The sequence below is a fragment of the Triticum dicoccoides genome, chromosome 4A (genome assembly GCF_002162155.2).
Source record: "Triticum dicoccoides isolate Atlit2015 ecotype Zavitan chromosome 4A, WEW_v2.0, whole genome shotgun sequence".
Taxonomy (NCBI): Eukaryota; Viridiplantae; Streptophyta; class Magnoliopsida; order Poales; family Poaceae; genus Triticum; species Triticum dicoccoides.
Window position 1 is genome coordinate 751,821,884 of NC_041386.1, and position 15,216 is coordinate 751,837,099.

General features: G+C 47.0%; 1 pseudogene; it reads right to left on the reverse strand.

The window, feature by feature from the left end:
* Positions 1–307: 307 nt before the first annotated feature.
* Positions 308–4,343, reverse strand: LOC119288467 (annotated as a pseudogene).
* Positions 4,344–15,216: the final 10,873 nt, after the last annotated feature.

Sequence of the window (15,216 nt, forward strand, 5' to 3'; positions counted from 1 at the left end):
CATGCAGATAAGCTTGATCACCAGGTTGATAAGTCAAACCCCATTGTTTGCGATCCTAATTGCTCTTCTGGCGGTCTTGAGCCGCCTTGAGATTTTCTCGGACAATACGGACTTGCTCTTCAACGTGTTTGATAATATTCGATAGCATGTACTGTTTGAATACGATTACCTCATTAAACATGACGGTGAGCATACTAATTATGCAGCACGGGACAGGTGAGAGAAAGTGAGGGGGAAAAGGAGGCAAATGTTTTTATACAACCTGTAAAGCACGTTGAAACTCTGCAGGTGCAAGAAAATACGACGTACTATCTGTAACACAGTTACAAATTTGGTAAAAAAAATGAAGTTCTTTGACACACGGTTACAAATGCAGCATACAAGCGTACTGCCTCCTTAGAAATACGGTTACAAATGCAGTGCACAAACAATCGGCCACCTTAGAAATGCAGTTACAAATTTTCTCCTAACCAAAAGACACCTCCTTAAGGATTAATTTTGTCAAACATCTTGCACCTTACCAGATCGACTCAGTATGTGTAGTTGCCCAGCTACCTCCATCATTGTTGGTCTTTGATCTACATCAAGGCTAAGGCATTCCATGGCAATACCTGCTAGACTATCAAGAAGCTCTAAATCTTCTGCTATTGCAATTTCCTTGTCAAAAAGTTCGGTCGCTTTCTTCTGTTCCTTATGGGCTTCAAGGAAACTCTTTACCAAGCTATTATTCTCAGAGTGTATGGCCCTCCTGCCACTGATAAGCTCCAGGATCACAACTCCAAAACTGTAGACATCACTTTTTTCGGTTAGTAGGCCTTCTTGTAGATATACCGGATCCATATAGTTTATGTCGCCGATGATTGATGCAGTGTGTTCCTTGTCTCTTGCAAGCAATCTAGATATGCCGAAGTCTGAAATCTTGGCTATAAAGTTATCATCCAAGAGTATATTTGCTGGTTTGACATCACCGTGTAGAATTCTAGTGTTTGCTTGTGAGTGCATATAAGCTAGACCATCCGCTGACTGTGCAGCGATACTTAAACGTGCATCCAAGTTGAGAGCCGCCTTGTTATTCTTGTTGTGAAGAATGTCATGGAGGCTACCTTGGGAGATAAACTCGTAGACCAGCATGGGGGCTTCAACTTCAAGGCAACAACCAATGAGCCTAACAATGTTTTTGTGGATGACTTGAGATTGGATGATGACTTCATTTGCAAATTGTTCATTCTCTCGCACGCTACCATTGATCGGCTTCTTTATTGCAACTTCTTTATTGTCAAGAAGGCCCTTGTAAACTTCACCAAATCCACCTTTTCCAATTATGTTGTTATTCTTTAAAATTGGCTTGAGCTCCCCCTTTTTGAAAATTTTAATTACTTTTGCTTTCTCTAATACTGGGCCGCCGTTCTTTTTGTAGAATTCTTTTGTCTTCTTTTTCTCTTTGCGAAGAATAACAGTAAACCACAGAATCACCATGAGAAGAATGCCACCTATTGCACCTAGATGGACAAGAAACAAACTTAGTTTATATAACTAAATTCACAATTACAAATCTAGCAGAAAGTTTCAGCATAAGAATTAAATAGTTTCTTTTGTTCATCAACTTGGAATCTAGAACAAATTATCACTAGAACTATCAGAAGAAGAAGAAGAAGAATCTAAATCAAGACAGCCAAGGGGTTGAAACTCTGGAGAAATTAAGTCTGCAAAACATAAGGAAATCATGTACGACACTTAAATTACAGTCAGGTCTTTTATAGAAATTAAGATGCACAAACGACCGACTGAAAATACTTTGAATCAAGTATACTAGGAAACATGCCCGTTCATTGCAACGGAGCCCCTCGCTGTACATCTTTGTGCTGCTGCTTGTTTTCCCAATCACCTTTCCACAGCACGTCGGTACAGTCAAACTGCTTGAGCGTGTGACACAGAGCTGTCAATGGAGAGCTCGTGGCGAAGGCGGGATTCGAGCACGCGATCCAATGCAGGCCTCCACCGTGCAACGCTTGTGTCGGATGGCGTCGGAGGGAGATGCAAGTACATGCGCGTGCAGATGGTGCTGCCGCTCCACCTCATCGAAGCCGCCTCCCCTCGTCACAGGTGCCGCCTCCTCCCTCTGCCACCTTGGAACCGCTTCCAATCCGCAGAACCATGGCATGAAATTCCCATGCGAGTGTGATTCTTGCGTTGAGCGAGATCGACGTGATGGCGGCGTCGGCCTCCTCAGAGCTAATGGCGTGAAGGAAGGGCCGCAGTGAGGATGGGGCGCGGTGGAAGCCAGGTCCATCGTAATTCTAACGGAACAACGGCTCGGGAGGACTATATATGTATATATGGAGATGTTGTGTGCAGCGGAAAGAAGAACCAATCAAGGCAGGAGACGATATTGGATGCCGATTCAATCCGGGAAGATTTCCTTTCTGGTCTGTTCAATTGGGCTTGTACCGTGAAGGACGAAAAAGATGCAGATGGATGAGGTATGAAGAAAAGGAGCGACGGACGATAAATCCTTTTAAATCTCAGTTGTCAATCTTTATGGTTAACACAAAATTAACGAATATAAAAGGGTGATGGAAGGAGAAGAAAGAAGTCTTCCTCCCTTTATTATTAGGTAATAGATATGCGGCAAGAGACGTGCAATCAATGCCTATGTCATACATGTGTTTCTATGTTGATGATTTAGCTGGAAGCAAGTTCCTGGTTGAAAACAGAATTGAAGGTGAATGATCGATTTAATTAGGTGAGACCAAATAAATATTGCTTTGTAGTTTGGATTGCAGACCAACCGTTTGCGTGGTGCCTACAACCAAAGGGTGTTGATTCTACTGGAACAGATCTCACCTCATGTGCTGTGTACTCATTTTTCTTGCACCCTGAGCGCCTTTCATTTTTTCAAAAAAACAACAACAAAAATACTCACAGTGCTTTCATTGCAGTGGTAGCTTAGTACGTACCCACAGTCGCCTTTGCTGTTGCTGTAGTGAATACATCTGTGCAGGTTCCCCCTTTGCCGTCGTCTTTCATTCCGAATTTGCACGGACAGTCATAGCCTCCGGGCCTGTTTTTGCAGATCCCGCCATTTGAGCATGGATTCTGGAGGAGCTTGCATTCATCAATGTCTGAAGAATCAACACAACACTTGGGGGAGTTAACGAATTATATTAATTGGTAAGGACAATTTCTTGTATGTATGTATGTATGTATGCATGTATGTACTCATATGTATGTATGTGTGTATGTACCTTGGCATCCGTGAGCGATGTAAGGGTTGCCAGTGTAATTGTCCCAGCACTTGCAGACATAGCCTGGAGTATATGCTGTTGCGTTGGCACAAGAGCTGTTGCCGCTAACACGCAGGCGTAGTGCGGAGGCGGCGGCTGTCCTTCCGCCGGACACCAAGTGTTCCCGGCGGCGAAATCAAGCGCCAAGGGGACGCCCCGGGGGAACCTTTTGAGTAGCGTCTTGTCGCCGTACATGTCCGGCGTAGAGAAGTTGTACCATGACTTGTCCACCAGCATGCCGTAGCCGCACGGGTTGGTTTCCCACCGCGTGTTGTGCTCCACGGGGTTGACCCACAACACGAAATACTTGCCGGAGCCCTGGTCGGCCGGGAGGGCCTGCTCGCAGCAGCTCATCCCCGTGCACGACCCGTTCCTCGCTAGCGGCGTGCGGACGAAATCTCGTGCACGGCAAGTGAAAGGGCTTAGGAAGGTAAACAGAGAGCATGCCAGTTCAGCCTCGGTTGCCAAGCCGACGCCGATGAGAACATTACGCGTCAACGACACGGCGAACGGCGTGTAGGAGAAATCGATGTGCTGATCCCTGAACAAGGACTCGTTGTGATTTGTGTTGCAGCGGTACGCGATCGGGGCGTACACTCGTGCCTCGCCCGTGGCGACTGATATGCTCACCAGCTCCGACGACGACGACCACGAAGAATCACTGTAGATCTGGGAGCCGTTGAATCTTGTGCTGCCAGCAAGGAAGGCGCGAGGGGGTTCCGAATGGAAGGAGTTGTTGCACAAGACCTGGAAGCCCTCGCGGAAGCAGCCGACGCCGACGCCGATGCCGAAGGGGAAGGGGATGTCCATGTCGCCGCACTTGTGGAGGCAACCCCCTTGAGCTTGGGCCGCGGCGGCAAGGATGAGTAGTAGGATTACGGGCGGCAGCAGCAGCAGCAGCTGGTGCTGGTGGGAATGGAATTGCGTGGTGGTCATGGTGCTCTACTTACTACCTTTACGTATCAGGGGTCGGGGGTATGAAATGGAACTAGCTAGAGATGAAGATGAACGAATGCCAAAGGAATCAACAACTTCATTGTATGCATTGGTCGGGGTCGGGGCCGGGGCCGGGGGTATGGAACTAGCTAGGGATAGGGATGAGGATGAATGAATGTCAAGGGAGTTATATCATACACGCCGGGCCAGGCCACGTGCTCCTCATCAAAAAGAGAATAATGAAAAGCCGGGACACCCACGAGACTTTAAGGCTGGTCATAGTGTGGAGTAACTTAGACTACTAACATGCATATCTTACTAGTCTATGTTACTATCTCTATAGTGCATACATTGTTTTATTTATTGCCATGGGTGACACATAGTAGCATCACATTTATTATGTTACGGTATCTACCTATGTTATTATAACCATCTCTTTCTTCTTTAATTGTCTGTCACATAAGCATGTTTACGAATCCCAAGTGCATGATACTACTTATGTTACCCCACCATGGCCAGCCTAATTAAACCTCTCACTTAATAATTACCGTCCGTCCTCCCAAAACTATGCTAGCTAGTATTGGCTCAACACAAATCAGAGTTAGAAAATTAATATGTTGGGGACAAAACTAACTCTCTATCCTTGACCTTGAACATGCATGGTAATACTACCTCCGTTTCAGTTTACAAGTCCTGCGCGTATACCTAGATTACCAATTTTATCACCCTAATATAAATTATATAACACAAAAATTATACCTTTTGAAAGTAGAAACTCCAAAGTTTATGTTGGTATATTTTTTGTAATATATGACTTGTATTAGGTTGGTCAAATTGACGACTTAGAGGTACGCACACGCCCTGTAAACTGAGAGAGAGGTAGTACCTGCACAAGCGCAACTAGTAGTTTTGGCATGCATGTTTACTTAAATTTATATTGCACTAGATGATGATTGTAAAAATCTTGTTATTGGATAAATCAAAATGACCGATTTGTTGAATAAACACTCACACGTTGGCACCCTAGGTACGTGAAAACTAAGTTGAATTCATTGAGGCGATTAGAATTCAGAGCCACTACGTCTGTTGAGGACATTTTCACTGTTTTGACCCATTATTAAAACTTTAGCACAATTTGACCCTAGTTTGAAACTTTTTTCGGATCTGACCCATTTAGAGACGCCAACAGCTATGGCGTTTTGGTTAGATGGAGGACGCCATAGTCTGTGGCGTTTAGCTCTGGCCCATGGTCCTATGCATGTATCCACACACACCTCGGTTCCGAGCGGCTGCTAGTCTTCATACATACATGCATGCGTAATATATACGCGCGCCTAGCTCTTTTCTGGTCCTAGCTTGGCCTAGCACAGTACTTGCGTGCGAGGCCGGCCGGAATCGATCCATCAACCTAAGCCTCGTTTAGTCTCATCCCGCTGGTGCGCTTCACCATAAGATGTGAAAAAGTGCATATGGTTCAGTCAGGCTCCCCAAAGGTCTGGTCACAAAATTCTGACCAACCACATCCTTTATATCAGCCGTCCGGACTGACCGACACATTCATATCTAGTCTAAATCTGGATGGACATAAGAAGATCCGGAAGGGTCGGATCTGACACACTCTGGCCCATCCAATCTAATTGTACGCACGTTAGGGCATCTCTAATGTCGACATGTAAGCTCCTCGCAATTGTCTGAATCGCGCGGTCTGGACCACGGTACGCCGACCTGTATCGGTCCGCAGGGCGGTCCAGGCGTGATTTCTCTCGCAAATCGAAGACAAATGTGAGGAAGGTTTGCGGGAGTTTGGATCGATCCCAAGCCCGCTTATGACCGCCCTGGCCCACCAAAAACTCCTTCCCCCTCACGCGCGTTTTCAGTCAGCGCCGCTTCAGAGAGTCATCGCCCGTATTCATGCCCGGCCAGAGCGGGAACGACCCCTCACTGGCACCGGCAATTAAGCGGCGCGCCACCCTCCTCTTCCTCCGTGACACCCTCCTCCTCCGCTCCACCCTCACCGGTGCATTGCACCATGACCATCGGCGAGACCCGTGCCCATTATATGGACATGGTGTGCGAGGAGACGGAGGACTAGTTCTAGGAGGCGCAGGCCGACGCCAGCTACAACCACAACCTACTCCAGGAGCATCTGTAGGCGGAGGAGCAAGTCATCGCCGGCAGGGCGGTCGCACCGGACGTGGACCTGGCGGAGCAGGAGCGCTGGTCGAGTCCTACCGCTCCGCCCGCGAGATCCGCTTCACCCGCTGGTGGTACCGGCAGCGGGTGGCAGAGGTGTAGGCCGCCGGCAAGCAGTGCAACAACGAGGCGGCAAGGCGTTGTTCAGCGACACCGGCGATGAAGAGGCCGCGCCCCGGCGCCACGACCGCGAAGAAGCCGACATGTCTGCGGTTGTTGCCGGCAGCGAGGAAGAGTAGTGCATGGTAGGTCGCCGCCACTCGTGTCCCAGGAAGGCCATCGTTCCTTCCCTCCCGTCGACGCCAAGCTTGGTGGGCTGAGCATCTTCGGCCGATTAGTCACTTGGTGGCGACGTGGAGGCGGGCAGCTTCAGTTCCCGGGCCCCGGAGGTGGCGATCATTTAGATTAGGTATTAATTATACTCCAGAGCCCGTCTAGCACCGCTTTGAAGTATTTCTAATGAAATCTGTCATGTTTACATCAAATTCGATGTGTTTATATGAAATCCGGACGTGGACCTGGCGAAGCAGGAGGTGCTTTAATGCGGATGAGGATGAATATATATGGGATTGGATGGGCCAGAGTGTGTCGGATCCGACCCTTTCGGATCTTCTTATGTCCATCCAGATTTAGACTAGATATGAACGTGTCGGTTAGTCCGGACGGCCAATATAAAGGATGTGGTTCGTCAGAATTTTGTGACCAGACCTTTGAGGAGCCTGGCTAGACCATATGCACTTTTTCACATCTTATGGTGAAGCGCACCAGCGGGATGAGATTAAACGAGGCTTAGGTTGATGGATCGATTCCGGCCGGCCTGGCACGCAAGTAGTGTGCTAGGCTAAGCTAGGACCAGAAAAGAGCTAGGTAGGGCAACGATTGCTTTGTTTCCGACGGGCGCGCGTATGTATATATTACGCATGCACGCGCGTGCATGTATGTATGAAGACCAGCAGCCGCTCCGAACGCATAGGACCGCAGGCCAGGGCTAAACGCCACAGACGATGGCGTCCTCCATCTAACCAAAACGCCATGTTTGCTGGCGTCTCGGAATGGGTCAGATCCGAAAAAAATTTTAAACTAGGATCAAATCGTGCTAAAGTTTTGATAATGGGTCAAAACAGTAAAAAGTCCTCTGTTAATCTCTTGTTAAACAAAACCACTGCGCCGCCTATAGAATAGAATAGAATAGAATAGATTGGCGAGAGAGAGTGAGCCGTAAAAGCACAAGCTAGACTCTTGGACAGGCTGCATGTGACATATATATACCAGCCGTACTAGCTAGTGCAGCTATTCTGGAGAGGAGTAGACCCAAAGATCTATCTCATGTGTAGTGTAGTGTAGTGTAGTGTAGCAGCCTAGTCTAGTAAAGTTTACGTAGGGACGGCCGGGCGTGCTATTTTCCACGTCGGTCGTCGGTGGGAAGCAAAACAAGTTAGATTTATATTTATCCAAAATGAACATCTTGTTCTCCCCCTTCCTTCCTTGAAGGAAGAGCAGCAGTACGTGCACAGCAAAGGCAACCACGACTGTGTATCCTGTCTCATCGACGACACAGCCAGCAAACTAAAGGCACGCGCGACGTGCTAGCAGGCCGGGGTCCATGCATAGATTCGGGAGCCATGATGCTTTGCCTGATTCATTCATTTCTGCCAACTTTTTTTTTCCCTTTTTTGCGGGCTAGTCACTTACTTTCTTGTGACGAGAGCCACTTTCTCTTGATTTCGGGTGAGTCGCTTTCGTTAATTAAAAGTGGCCACGTTGATCCGGATCGGCAAGACCACGACAAGCATATACAGTACTAGTATATGCTGTAGTGTCGTTGTTTTCCGTGGGTTGTTGCTCCGCCGTATTTTTGATGACGAGATCCTCACCACTCTTGATCACTTGTCGAAGTATCCAACATGTTCTAAGACTATGGGTTGGTACGTTAACCGGTGTGGTGTATGTTTTGCATGGCCTATCGAGCCATCCCTTCAGACCGGTTCCACGCCCTGTAATGGGTTTCAATTTTTTTTGTTATTGGATTGGGCGACCTACGAGGGTACACCCTTTTTGTCCGGACGAGGGGTTTAGTGGAAACCGGTGGCTCCCAAGAGGCTGCCTGAGTTTTCCAGGCGCTTCCATCGCGCAGTACTTCTGTACTATGGTTGCCAAGTCAGCGAAGTGTGACAAGTGACGGTGGTTTATGGCGTTAAGGATTCCCTCGTCCGTGCAAGTTTTACAAAATAATGAGATTGCGTCTTCATCGCGGCAGTCCTTGACCTTGTTCTTGACAAGGAGAAACCTGGCCCAATAGTGATGGACCGTCCCTTGGGACTGCAGTCTGATGTGGGTAAGATTGCTTGTATCTAGGTGGGTGGGTGGATTTAAGTCCGAACCCTGGCCCAATCTGGGATCTGGAGTTAGAGGAGTTTCCGAGCTTAACAGTTCGGGCTCCGGGATGTCGACCAATTTTTCCGGCCCACGGTCCGACTCTAGGCTTGGAGTACGGGGCATGTCTTCCAGCGGGCGGGTATCCGACTCGGTGAGTTCGGAAATCCGGACATAGTTCGTCCTCAATATAGGGGAAGAGTTGTCGTATTGCTCCTCTACTACCGCTATCTGATGGGTGATCGGCGGAGATTCAATCTCTCTCTGATCGGGTTTAAGCCCAATCCGATCGTAGTACGTAGCGACTCCCAAGGCGGCGATGCGATCCAGGAGTTCGTTTAAAGACGATAACTTCGTCGGATCCATCAGTTTGGAGTATTCTGAGCCGACGTGGAGGCGATTTTCGATGACCCGAGAAGTCATCGTCGGTCCGACGGTCGAACAAGCGGTCATGGTGAAGCCGCCCAGCCGGAGGGTTTGGCCGGAGGCCAGGGCTCCTCCGGAGGTGATGTTGTCCTTGATAACAAGGCGAGCCATGAATCCTATCTTCGACGCCATAGTGGAACTCTCAATGAAAGCACCAATGTCGGTGTCAAAACCGGCGGGTCTCGGGTAGGGGGTCGCGAACTGTGTGTCTAAGGCTAATGGTAACAGGAGGCGGGGGACACAATGTTTACCCAGGTTCGGGCCCTCTATACAGAGGTAATACCCTACTTCCTACTTGATTAATCTTGATGAATATGAGTATTACAAGAGTTGATCTACCACGAGATCGTAATGGCTAAACCCTAGAAGCTATCCTATGATTATGATTGTTGTTGTCCTACGGACAAACTTTCCGGTTTATATAGACACTGGAGGGGGCTAGGGTTACAGAAGGTCGGTTACAGAAAAAGGAATCTGCATATCCGAATCGCCAAGCTTGCCTTCCACGAAAAGGAAAGTCCTATCCGGACACGGGATGAAGTCTTCTATCTTGTATCTTCATAGCCCAACAGTCCGGCCCATGTATATAGTCCGACTGTCCAAGGAACCCTTAATCTAGGACTCCCTCAACCAGTGTTGTGCACTATAGCCTTATCAGTGGCGTGCGCTCCGAGCACACGCCACTGATAACTGGCCACTGGTAAGTAGGAGCGCATGTCAATGGTAACACTTACCAGTGGCATTCCCGGTGCACACATGCCATTGGTAACAGAAATACCCCCCGCCGTCTACCACTTCATCGTCGAGTCCCCATGCAGCCCAACCGAGCGAAGGCGAAGACCGTGCCAGAGAGCCGCCCTGTGTCAAAATCCGGAGCGTCCTGACGCAACAAGAGACCTCGCGCCGAGCGCCACTAGGCCCGACCGCCTTGCCACCCCCGCTGGCACAGCGGCTAGTACCGCCGCGAGACTAGGGCCGTCACTCTCGAACTGGTCCGCCACCCGTGCTGCTATGAGCCAAGGCAGCCCCGCCGCCGCCGTCTGTTGTGCGGGCTTAGCTTGGCGGTGTCATTCGGCAGCGGCAAGGAGGGGCGGGAGTGGCGGCGGCGGGATTAGGGTTCCTCCGGAGCCGCCTAGGAGGCGACGCGGGGGTCGGGCATCCGCTTTATAATTTGAGGCGGCAAAAGATTGATCTACGAAACCGGAATCATGTTACCCGCTAAGGTTTTTCTTTCTAGTACAACCATTCCATTTCAGAGAAGATGCTACTATCTAATGCTAGTGCTACGAATAATACAACACCAGTGCGCAACTCTTGCTGGATACGACACGGCAAAGGCATCGACGGCACAGCAAAGAAATCAATGACTCTGGCTGGGCACGCGCGACATGGTGGCAGGCCCGGGGCCTACGACCAAACTGGTGGCCTATGTAGCGCTGGGCCATGTAAGACTCACGAGTCATGGTGCTTTTGCCTGATTGATTGATTTCTGCCAACTTTTTTTATAATTACTAGCAAAAGAGCCCGTGCGTTGCAACGGGACAGAAAAAATACACGCTCTTAATCCAATGACCACGACTCGAGACCCTGATAGATAGACGTTCTTTATTTAAAATGGCATCATATTTGTGTTCCCGATGGTGGTCTCACTGCTCACACAACGAAAATGCATTTGAATGTGGTCAGTCCTAAGGCGTCTCTCTCTCACACACACACGCGTGCGCTCGCACGCACACAATCGCTCAGAATAAGGTGAGAAAAGTGCTGTTTTTTCCCGCGAGTTTTTTCAGAGTTGTGTATGCGTGGTTATCACTGTTTTTTCCCACTCAATCTGGTTTTAATGTGTGTTTATTTGCAATTTGGATCGCCGCCGGTGCGAAAGAAAAACGGACCGTGCACTATAGATTAAGTTTGCACCCAAATTAATTGTTTAGAAATATTTAACAGCTAAAAGTAATAGCATATTTAGATTCTACACATTTTTCTAATCAAATTTCATATATAATATGTTAAAATCGGAGTTACGGTTTAAAAGATATGGATAATTTTGTTTTAGATAAACTGCGGATTGATTAACCGAAAGGTTGGGGGTTTTCTGTTAAAATACAAAAAAACGATTCGTATGACTTAAATATGTACGGCGGGTTGATTACCTGAAATCCCAGGGGGTTTTCTAAAAAAGTTAAAAAAACGGTTCGTTATGACTGCGGGTTGATTTCAACAAACTGTAGGGACTTTTTTGCAAATAGGAGTGACGGACGACGGAAACCCACCGCGCTTTATTATTAGGTAGAGATTCAGATGCCCGCCACTGCTATTTTATTTTATTTCGCATTTTTTTTGGTTATGTTAGGGTTTTAGGGTTAGATTTACGGTCCAGTTTTTTTCCTATGTTGTTGCATGTAAAATTTTGGAACTTTTTAGCTTTAATTTTATTTTTTAGGGAACTAAATGAATTTCTAAGTATTTAATAGAGGAAACTAGTTTATAATTTTTTTTAAAAGTGTAAATGAAGTCTAAAAATTATGAAACTTGGCATGGTGTCATGGTATGACCTCTAGAGGCTGCGGTAAAATTTTAACAGTGTTATGAAAAAGTTGTGATGTAGTACTTCCCTTAGAAACTGAAGCATCTTGGCAGAAAATCCAAGTTTCAAAAGAAAAGTGTGAGCTTAGAAGTGTTCAGTTGGATGTGAGCCGAAACATCGTGTGAAGATTCCATTCGAGTGAACTGGCGCTGTCTAGACATGTGAATCTAAAAGTGTGAGATTCCATTCATGCACTCTAGACATGTCAATCCTGTGAACTGGCGCTGTCTAATCAAGAGTGATGCTGTATTTGTATGATTGATTGACTGAGATTATATGCATTGCATGCATCATCTAAAAGGAAAGGATAGAAATGTACTTTATTCAACAGATTTGATATAGATACAACACTATATTTTGATCGAACAAAAACTAAGAACAACTTCCCACGCTGCCCGGAGGTTCAGGCCATCTTCAGGGCTTCGACCACCTGGATCGTCCGCAATGGCGAGTCGTGCATGTTTTGGGAGGACCACTGGCTTGATGGGCAAAGCCTATCTGAGATCACGCCCCTGTCTACTGCAAGCACTAGTAGAAAACATGCTTTTGGTTGAGGCCAGGAAAAGGGCATTAGTCCCGGTTCACTCACGCACCGAGACCAAAGGGGGCATCAGTCCCAGTTCGCGAGGACAGGGCTCCAGCCAGGCCTCGGGGGCCATTGTTCCCGGTTCGTCTCATACTTTTGGTCCCGGTTCCAGACACGAACCGTGAACAATGGGTCTCGCTCCTGGCCCACTACCTTTGGTCCCGGTTCGTGTCTGGAACCGGGACCAAAGGTTGTCCTTTAGTCCCGGTTCTAGCCATAAACCGGGACTACAGAGTAGCCTATATATACCCCCGCCCTGCCCGCTCAGTGCTCTGTTTTTTGGTCGGCCGTGTGGGAGAGGTGTGTTGCTCTACCTCTCACCTCCTATGCACATGAGGTGTTCGATGATATGCCCGGGCCACACTAGCTTTCTCCTCTCGAAGATCCTTGTCGAAGCTCTATTTTCGTAAAGATTTGTCTAGATTTACCGGCCCGTCCTGTCCTGTCCCCGTCCTCACCGCCGTCGGTCGCCCACGCCGATCTCGTCGCTGGCACCACCATGGTGAGCCTCTTGTTCTTACCTTCTTTGTAAAAGAAAAATAATTCTTAGTTGTATGATTTAGATAGAACTTCTATAATTTTCTTAATTTTATTATTGTTTATTATTATATGGTGCGATGGTTTTGGTATCCGCCCGCGTCGGCCCTCGTCCTATCTATGATTCGGATGTGGTATGTTATCTTTTATAACTATTTGTTTCATTTAGTGTTTATAACAATTATGCCGACCAACGTGACATAGATGTTTTTATCTAGGAGGTATGTGAACCAGAAATTCCAGCCGACATAGATATTCTTGTCGAGAAGTTAAATTTAGTTGAAATAGAAACCGAGTATGTGAAAGAAAAATTGAAAAGAATTGAAGAAGAGAAGATGAAACTGGAGTTGTATGTTGCCGATGTCGTCGATGATCACAAGATCCAAATGGATGCAATGCGCTTGAAGATTAGAAAGATTAGAAAATATGCCATTGATAATGAGCTTGGTATCATTATGCTGTTGGATCAATTGTTACCTTAGTTACGATAATTTTGATGTATGTTTTAATTAGATGCTGTAGCTAGAGAGCTATATGTTGTTCCATGAGAACTATGTATGAACTTTATGTATTTATTTTTTCAGTAAAAACATTTGATCACTACAATACTTTGGTTTTAATGTGATGATGAACTTGTATTAATTTGGTCATCACTTCTCAATTCATGATGTTCCATAATGATTTTTGATTTATTTAATTATATAATGCACGCAGATGAACCGACAATGGATGTACGGTGACCGATGCACCTCCGACTACATTGACAACATGCAAAATTTTCTCGAAGTGGCTGAAGCAACCAAGCAGAATGGTTTTATGTGTTGTCCATGTACTCGCTATGGGAATACGAAGTCTCACTCTTCGTCGAAAACCCTTCACGTCCACCTGCTTGAGAAGGGTTTTATGCCACACTATAATGTTTGGACCAAGCACAGAGAAAGAGGAGTTATGATGGAAGACAACAAAGAAGAAGAGTATGATGACAACTATCAGCCCCCTGAATACGGTGATACTGCAACGGGGGAAGCTGAAGATCAAGACGAACTAGACGATGTGCCCGATGATGATCTTCGCCGGGTCATTATTGATGCAAAGAGAGAATGCGAGACTGAAAAGGAGAAGTTGAAGTTCGATCACATGTTAGAGGATCACAAAAAACCGCTGTACACAAATTGCGAAGATGGAAACACAAAGCTCGGTACCACACTAGAAATGCTGGAATGGAAGGCAGAGAATGGTGTATCTGACAAGGGATTTGAGCAGCTACTGAAAATAATGAAGAAGAAGCTTCCAAAGAATAACGAATTGCCTGACAGTATGTACGGAGCAAAGAAGGTTCTCTGCCCTCTAGGATTAGAGGTGCAGAAGATACATGCATGCCCTAATGACTTCATCCTCTACCGCGGTGAGTACGAGGAATTGAACTCATGCCCGGTATGTGGTGCATTGCGGTATAAGATCAGATAAGATGACCCTGGTGATGTTGAGGGCAAGCACCCCAGTAAGAAGGTTCCTACCAAGGTGATGTGGTATGCTCCTATAATACCACGACTGAAATGTCTGTTTAGAAACAAAGAGCATGTCAAGTTGATGAGATGGTACAAAGAAGACCGTAAGAAAGACTGGAAGTTGAGAGCACCTGCTGACGGGTCGCAGTGGAGAAAAATCAAGAGAAGGTTGCGGGACTTTGCAAGTGATGCAAGGAATGTATGGTTTGATATAAGTGTAGATGGCACTAGTCCTTTTGAGGAGCAGAACAACAATCATATCACCTGGCCCGTCACTCTATGTATCTATAACTTTCCTCCTTGGTTGTGCATGAAGCGGAAGTTCATTATGATGACAGTGCTCATCCAAGGCCCTAAGCAACCCGGCAACAACATTGATGTGTACATAAGGCCATTAGTTGAAGAACTTTTACACACTGTTTTGGGGTCCAGGAGTGATTTCCATGATTGACGAACCCCAAGATGCGCTTATGTGCCGGTCATCAACACTCGCAGTTTTGGCCGATTCTGGCCCGTTTCATGGACTATTACTCATTGTTTTGGGGTCCCGGAGTGAGTCCCGTGATTGCCGAACCCCAAGGTGCACTTACGTGTGGGTCATCAACACCCACAGTTTTGGCCGATTCTGGACCGTTTCATGGACAATTACTCACTGTTTTGTGGTCCCGAGTGATTTCCATGATTGACGAACCCCAAGGTGCACTTACGTGTCGGTCATCAACTCTCGTAGTTTTGCCCGATTCTGGCCCGTTTTGTGGACGTGCACTTACGTGTCAGTCATCAACA